Source organism: Cebus imitator, unplaced genomic scaffold, assembly GCF_001604975.1.
Source record: "Cebus imitator isolate Cc_AM_T3 unplaced genomic scaffold, Cebus_imitator-1.0 Scaffold27, whole genome shotgun sequence".
NCBI classification, from domain to species: Eukaryota; Metazoa; Chordata; class Mammalia; order Primates; family Cebidae; genus Cebus; species Cebus imitator.
Window position 1 is genome coordinate 11,139,483 of NW_016107342.1, and position 8,528 is coordinate 11,148,010.

Genomic DNA, 8,528 nt, shown 5'->3' on the forward strand with positions numbered 1-8,528 from the left:
CGTCAATGACATTTTAAAGTTTCATTATTTACTTGTTTGCGCTTAATGTGGTAGTGAAGCCCATTCTGGAAACAATAAGAACACCATTTTCCAAGATGATTGATTGCTTTGCAAATGTCAGCCCTTCATGAGCATACACTGTCAAGTTTGTTACCTTTTTTAAAAGTTTGTTTGTAAAAATTTGCTACTCTTTTATGTCACATCAGGTGTAATTATGTCAAGAGTGTATGTGGGTATCTTGGCTTTAGCCAGGCGGTTCCCTTTGTTGCTTTTGATTGTATGTGTTATTCCTTCATCTTGGAACTTTAGAAAAAGTTGTTTCCCATATCAAGAACTCTTTCTAAAGTAATCGTATAGATAAAAATTATCTCTGGAAACACAGGATTTCAGAGCCCTGTAAATCCATTATGACCAGCATGCTTTCTCATCAGTCTCTTCATGTTGTCTAGTGCTGAATGTGTTAAAGAAAAATGTGGTCACATAATTTTTTCCAGCATAAAAATAACTGGATATTTTGGTCTTGCTGTCCCAAATAATTTTTATTCACTTTATGTCCAATAGCTACTAGAATAATATATACTACTTATATATTGTTTATTCCTGGTGGTTTTCCCCAGATACTCAGTGTTTCCTACACACACACACACACACACACACACACACACACACACACACAAAGTTTATTTATTTAACTTGTCTTTTATTTATAGATAGTGTTCTTTAGGTACTATAAAGTCCTATGATATATAATATGTTTGTGATAAGAATTTGTATAACTTATGAATGGCTAAAATTAGGATCTTATAGCAGATGTGGGTTTTAGTTAGGAAACGACTACCTCAAGATCACTTATACTCCCTTCTCCTTCCCCAGTGTATGGTCAGTTGTGTGAAAAATAACTTGTACTCTCAACTTTTGTTGTTTATCCAACAGTTGAAAATGACTAAAACTACTGCTTTTGTTAACCTTATACAATGCAAACCCCCATTCTTTAGTTAGATTGTGTTTTTAACAGCTTTATTGAGGTAAACTGGTAGACAGTAAACTACATATAAGATGTACAATTTTATAAATTTTGACATATGTATACACCTGTGTAACCATCACCAGAGACAAGATAATGAACATATCTATCACTCTGAAAGTTTCCTCATGATTCCTGTAACCTTTCTCTGTCAATCCTCATCCCCCACTTCTATCCCAGTTCACATTCTCTGACATTACTGAAAAGTTTTCTGTCACTATCAGTTAGATTTTTTAAATAACTTCATCTGAATGAAAACATAATATGCACTTCTCTTTATCTGGCTTGTTTCACTCAGCATTATTATTTTAGATCCAGCCTCGTTTGGTGTCCAATAATTCATTCTTTTTTATTGCTAATTAGTATGTCATTATATGGATATATCACAATTTGTTTATCTACATGTTGATGAGCATTTAGATCATGTTTAGTTTTCAGATATTACCAATTAAGCTACTATGAACATTTGTGTGCAAGTCTTTGAATGGTCAAAATGCCTTCATTCCCCTTGAGTACATACCTAGGAGTGGAATAGTTGGAATATGGTAGATTTGTGTTTTTATTTTTTAAATAAATCACCAGTCTTCCAAAGCAGGTGTATTTCTTTGCATTCCCACCTGCAGTACATGAGAGTTCCAGTTTCTCCGCATCCTCACCAGCACTTGATAAGGTCGGTCTTTTCTAATTTTAGATAAATGTATATAACATTTTATTCTATTATTTGCCTTGTCTTTAATAGTAACTTTTGAAGAACAAAAGTTCTTAATTTTGATAAAGGCCAATTTATTCATTTATTTTATGCATCACATTTTTATTATATCTAAATAACCTTTACATAACCCAAGGCCATACAAATTTTCTCCCAGGTTTTTCCTAGATGTTTTGCATTTAGATTTTCACAATTTAGAATTAGGGTTTTACATTTAGATTTAGGTTTTACAATTTAGAATTAGATTTTACATTTAGATTTATGATCAGTTTTGAATTCATTTTTATATATGGTGGAAGATATGAATCCAAGTTTGTTTTCTTTTTGACATATAGATACCCAGTTGTTCCAGCACCGTATGTTGGAACAAAACTATATTTTCTCTACCTAATTGCCTTTACCTAATTACCTTTAGAAAATTCATTGAAAATCAATTCAATGTGTTTGCGTGTGTGGTGTGCGTGTGTGTCTGTTTCTCAACTCTTTATTCTGTTCCATTGATCTATTTGTCTTTTTTGATGTCAGTACTACACTGATGATGATTATTTTATTTATAATAAGTCTTGAAGGCAGGTATTGTGATTCCTCCAAATTTTTTCTTTTTTACATTTATTTTGGCTCTTCTAAGTCCTTTATTTTTGCAGGTGAAATTTAGAATAAGATTGTCAGTTTCTTAGGGGGAGAAAAGCCCTCTGAGATTTTGGATGGGATTAGTTTGAAACTATAAATCATTTTAAGAGACATGACAGGGACTTCTGTCAAGGCGGCCGAATAGGAACAGCTCCGGAGCTCACTTCCCAGTGAGAGAGATGCAGAAGGCAAATGATCTTCATATCTCCAACTGAGGTGCCATGTTCACTTCAGTGGGACTAGTTGGACAGTGGGTGTAGCCCAAGGAGGGAGAACTGAGGCAGGGTGGGGCGCTACCCAACCCAGGAAGTGCAACTGACCGGAGGATCAGGGACTTTACCCCTCAGCACTCTGGTTCAGATACTGTGCTTCTCCCATGCCCTTTGCAACCCACAGTCCAGGAGAATGCCACAGGGCTGAAAAGCACTGTGAGTTACCAACACAGATCTAAGCCACAGCTCCGGCCAGCACAGCACCGCAAGTTGTCGGCACAGAACTGGGCAGAAGTTTTGACTAGTGTCAAGAGCGCCTGCGGGACTGATCTACTTGCCCCCCAGAAAGAGGGAGAGCTGAAAGCAGGGAGACAGGTGATTCGGCTTGGCGGTCCCGCCCCCACAAAGACCAGAAAACTGAAGCCCTCTCACTTGACAGTTTCACAGCCCGCACATCAGGTCAAGCTTGACACCAGACGATTGAGCTCAGTGGAGATAAGAGCATCTGCCATTGCAAAGGCGGGTCCAATCTCACCTGTGTAAACAAAAGCCAGGCTGAGTCTGAGACAGCCCAGACAGTGCCTCTGCAGACAGACAAGGAACAGACTGCCTCCTCAAGTGACTACCTGATCCCAGAATAACCCAAAAAAAAAAAAAAAAAAAAGCTTCATACAGCAGAGGGGCCGGACTGTTAGAAGGAAAACTAAAAAGCAAAAAGAAATAGCTTCAACATCAACAGAAAGGATGTCCATTCAGAGACACTGTCCGAAATCACCAAGTTCAAAAACCAAAGGTAGATAATTCCACGAAGATGGGAAGAAACCAGCACAAAAAGGATGAAAACATCAAAGACCAGTATGCCTCTCCTCCTCTGAGGGATCACAACTCCTCACCAACAAGGGAACAAAACAGGATGGAGAATGAGTTTGATGAATTGACAGAAGCAGGCTTCAGAAGGTGGGTAATAACAAACTTCTGTGACCTAAAGGAACATGTTCTAACCCAATGCAAAGAAACTAAAATCCTTGGAAAAAGGTTAGATGAAATGCTAACTAGAATAACCACCTTAGAGAGGAACATAAACAACTTGATGGAGCTGAAAAACACAGCATGAGAACTTCATGAAGTGTATAGAAGTTCCAATAGCTGCATCAATAAAGCAGAAGAAAGGATATCAGGGATTGAAGATCAACTCAATGATATAAAATGAGAAGGCAAGATTAAAGAAAAAAGAGTGAAAAGAAATGAACAAACCGTGCAAGAAATATGGGATTATGTGAAAAGACCTAATCTATGCTTGATCAGTGTGCCTGAATGTGACAGGGAGAATGAATCCAAGCTGGAAAACACTCTTCAGGATATCCAGGAGAACTTCTCCAGCCTAGCAAGGCAGGCCAACATTCAAATCTAGGAAATACAGAGAACACCACCAAGATACTTCTCAAGAAGAGTAATCCCAAGGCACATGATTGTCAGATTCACTAGGGTTGAAATGAAGGAAAAAGTGCTAAGGGAGTGCCAGAGAGAAAGCTCGGTCACCCACAAAGGGAAGCCCATCAGACTCACAGTGGATCTCTTGGCAGAAAGCCTACCAGCCAGAAGAGAGTGGGAGCCAATATTCAATATCCTTAAAGAAAAGAACTTTCAATCCAGAATTTCATATCCAGCCAAACTAAGCTTCATAAGCGAAGGAGAAATAAAATCATTAACGGACAAGCAATTACTGAGAGATTTCATTGCCACCAGACCTGCCTTAGAAGAGCTCCTGAAGGAAGCACTAAACATGGAATAGAACAACCAGTACCAGCCACTGCAAAAACATATCAAATGGTAAAGACCAACGATGAAATGAAGAAACTGCATCAACTAACACACAAAACAACCAGCCAGTAACAAAATGGCAGAATCAGATTCACACATAGCAATATTAACATTAAATGTAAATTGCCTAAATGCTCCAATCGAAAGACACAGACTGGCAAACTGGATTAAAAAGTAAGGACCCATCAGTGTGCTGTATTCAGGAGACCCGTCTCATATGCAAAAGACACACATAGACTTAAAATAAAGGTATGGAAAAAGATTTACCATGCAAATGGAGAGCAAAAAAAATGTAGGGGTTGTAATCCTACTCTCTGATAAAACAGACTTTAAACCCACAAAGATTAAAAGAGACAAAGCAGGGCATTACATAATGGTAAAAAGATCAATGCAACAAGAAGAGCTAACTATCCTAAATATATATGCACCTAACACAGGAGCATCCAGATACATAAAGCAAGTTCTTAATGACCTACAAAGAGACTTAGTATCCCACACAGGAATAGTCCACTGTCAATATCAGACAGATCAACAAGACAGAAAATCAACAAGGATATACAGGACTTGAACGAAGATCTGGACCAAACAGGCCTAACAGACATCTGCAGAACCCTCCACCCCAAATCCACAGAATATACATTCTTCTCAGCACCACATCACACCTCCTTTAAAATTGACCACATAATTGGAAGAAAATTACTCTTCAGCAAATGCAAAAGAAAGGAAATCCTAACAGTCTCTCAGACCACAGTGTAATCAAATTAAAACTCAGGATTAAGAAACTCACTCAAAACCACACAACTACGTGAAAACTGAATAACTGGCTCCTGAACGATGACTGGGTAAACAAATGGAGACAGAAATAAAGATGTTCTTCAAAACCAATGAGAATGAATACATAACATACCAAAATCTCTGGAACACATTTAAAGCAGTGTCCAGAGGGAAATTTATAGCAATAAATGCCCACATGAGAAGTGAGGAAAGACCTGAAATCAACACCCTATCATCAAAATTGAAAGAGCTAGAGGAGCAACATTAAAAACAAACAAACAAACAAACAAAACTCAAATGCTAGCAGAAGACAAGAAATAACTTAAGATCAGAGCAGAACTGAAGGAGATACAGACACAAAAAACGCTTCAAAAAAATAAAAAAATCCAGGAGCTGGTTTTTTGGAAAGATCAACAAAATAGCCAGATTAATAAAAAAGAAAAGAGAGAAGAATCAAATCCATGCAATATAAAACAATAAAGGGGATACCACTGATTCCACAGAAATACAAGCTATCATCAAAGATTACTAGAAACAAATCCATGCATATAAACCAGTAAATGGAAGAAATGGATAAATTCTTGGACATTCGTACCCTCCCAAGCCTAAACCAGGAAGAAGTAGAAACCCTGAATAGACCAGTAACAAGACCTGCAATTGAGGCCACAATTAATAGCATACCAACCAAAAAAGGTCCAGATCCAGACGGATCTACAGCCAAATTGTACCAGCCATACAATGAGGAGCTGGTGCCATTCCTTCTGAAACTATTCAAAACAATACAAAAAGAGGGAATCCTCCCCAACTCATTTTATGAGACCAACATGATCCTTATACCAAAACCTGGCAGAGACACAACTAAAAAAGAAATCTTCAGGCCAGTATCCCTGATGAACATCGATGCAAAAATCTCCAATGATATACTGGCAAACCAGTGGCAACAGTACATCAAAAAGCTTACCCATCACGATCAGGTACGCTTCATCCCAAAGATGCAAGGCTGGTTCAATATATGCAAATCTGTAAACGTAATTCATAAATAAACAGAACCAAAGACAAAAAACACATAATTATCTCAATAGATGCAGAGAAGGCCTTCAACAAAATTCAACAGCCCTTTATGCTAAAAACTCTCAATAAACTATGTATGGATGGAACATCTCTCAAATTAATAAAAGCTATTTATGACTGACCCACAGCAAATATCATACTGAGTGGGCAAAACAGGAAACATTCCCTGCGAAATCTGGCACTAGACAAGGATGCCCTCTCACCACTCTTACTCAATATAGTATTGGAAGTTCTAGCCAGAGCAATCAGGCAAGAAAAATCAATAAAGGGTATTCAGTTAGGAAAGGAGGAAGTCAAATTGTCTCTATTTGCAGATGACATGATTGTATTTTTAGAAGACCCCATCATCTCAGCCCAAAATCTTCTGAAACCGATAAGCAACTTCAGCAAAGTCTCAGCATACAAAATCAATGTGCACAAATCACAAGCATTTCTATACACCAATAACAGACAGAGAGCCAAATCATGAGGAAACTCCCATTTGCAATTGCTACAAAGAGAATAAAATACCGAGGAATACAACTAATAAGGGATGTGAAGGACATCTTCAAGGAGAACTACAAACCACTGCTCAAGGAAATGAGAGGACACAAACAGATGGAAAAACATTCCATGCTCATGGTTAGGAAGAATCAATATTGTGAAAATGACCTTACTGCCCAAAGTAATTTATGGATTCAACACTATCCCCATCAAGCTACCATTGACCTTCTTCACAGAACTGGAAAAAAAACACTTTAAACTTGATATGGAACCAAAAGAGAGCCTTCATAGCCAAGACAATTCTAAGCAAAACGAATAAAGCTGAAGGTGTCATGCTACCTAACTTGAAACTATACTACAAGGCTACAGTAATCAAAACAGCTTGATACTGGTACCAAAACAGAGATACAGACTAATAGAACAGAACAGAGGCCTTGGAAGCAACACCACACATCTACAACCATCTGATCTTTGATAAACCTGACAAAAACAAGCAATGGGGAAAAGATTCCCTGTTTAATAAATGGTATTGGGAAAACTGGCTAGTCATGTGCAGAAAGCTGGACCCCTTCCTTACACCTTACACTAAAATTAACTCCAGATGGATTAAAGACTTAAACATAAGACCTAACACTATAAAAAGCCTAGAAGAAAACCTAGGCAGTACTATTCAGGACATAGGCATAGGCAAGGACTTCATGAGTGAAACACCAAAAGCATTGGCAACAAAAGCCAAAATAGACAAATGGGATCTAATTAAACTTAAGAGTTTATGCACAGCAAAAGAATCATTAGAGTGAACCAGCAACCAACAGAATGGGAAAAAAAATTTTGCAATCTACTCATCTGACAAAGGGCTAATATCCGGAATCTACAAATAACTAAAACAGATTTGCAGGAAAGAAACAAACATACCTATTCAAAAGTGGGCGAAGGGTATGAACAGACGCTTTTCAAAAGAAGACATTTATGAGGCCAAGAAACATGAAAAAATGCTCATCATCACTGGTCATTAGAGAAATGAAAATCAAACCACATTGAGATACCATTTCACACCAGTTAGAATGGCGATCATTAAAAAATCTGCAGGCAACAGATGCTGGAGAGGATGTGGAGAAATAGCAACACTTTTACACTGTTGGTGGGAGTGTAAATTAATTCAGCCATTGTGGAAGACAGCGTGGTGATTCCTCAAGGACCTAGAAATAGAAATTCCATTTGACCCAGCAATACTGGGTCTGTACCCAAAGTCTATACCAATACTAGGTCTATACCCAAAGGATTATAAATCCTTCTATTTTAAAGACACATGCACACATATATTCATTGCAGCACTGTTTACAATAGCAAAGACCTGGAACCAACCCAAATGCCCACCAGTGATAGACCAGACAAAGAAAATGTGGCAGATAAACACCATGGAATACTATGCAGCCATAAAAAAATGATGAGTTCTTGTCCTTTGTAGGGACATGGATGAATCTAGAAACCATCATTCTCAGCAAACTGATGCAAGAAGAGAAAACCAAACACTGTAGGTTCTCACTCTTAGGCGGGTGTTGAATAATGAGAACACATGGACACAGGGAGGGGAACATCACACACTGGGGTATGTTTAGGGGTGGGGTCTAGGGGTGGGACAGCAGAGGGCAGGGAGGTTGGGGAGGTTAACCTTGGGAGAAATACCTGATGTAGGTAACGGGGATGGAGACAGCAAACCACCATGGCGTGTGTGTACTTATGCAACAATCCTGCAAGATCTGCACATGTAACCCAAAACTTAAAGTACCAAAAAAAAAAAAAA

The 8,528-nt window shown here is 38.1% G+C and overlaps 1 protein-coding gene and 1 long non-coding RNA gene across 6 annotated transcripts in view; one reads left to right on the forward strand and one right to left on the reverse strand.

The window, feature by feature from the left end:
• The window catches only part of GTDC1 (glycosyltransferase like domain containing 1), a 416,322-nt gene that overhangs the window by 244,290 nt on the left and 163,504 nt on the right, over positions 1-8,528 (forward strand). The window lies entirely within an intron of this gene.
• The window catches only part of LOC119470295, a 17,216-nt gene continuing 10,666 nt past the window's right edge, over positions 1,979-8,528 (reverse strand). Inside the window, exon 3 of the long non-coding RNA XR_005199176.1 lies at positions 1,979-3,130. This is a non-coding gene — a long non-coding RNA (uncharacterized LOC119470295). The remainder of the gene's footprint in view (positions 3,131-8,528) is intronic.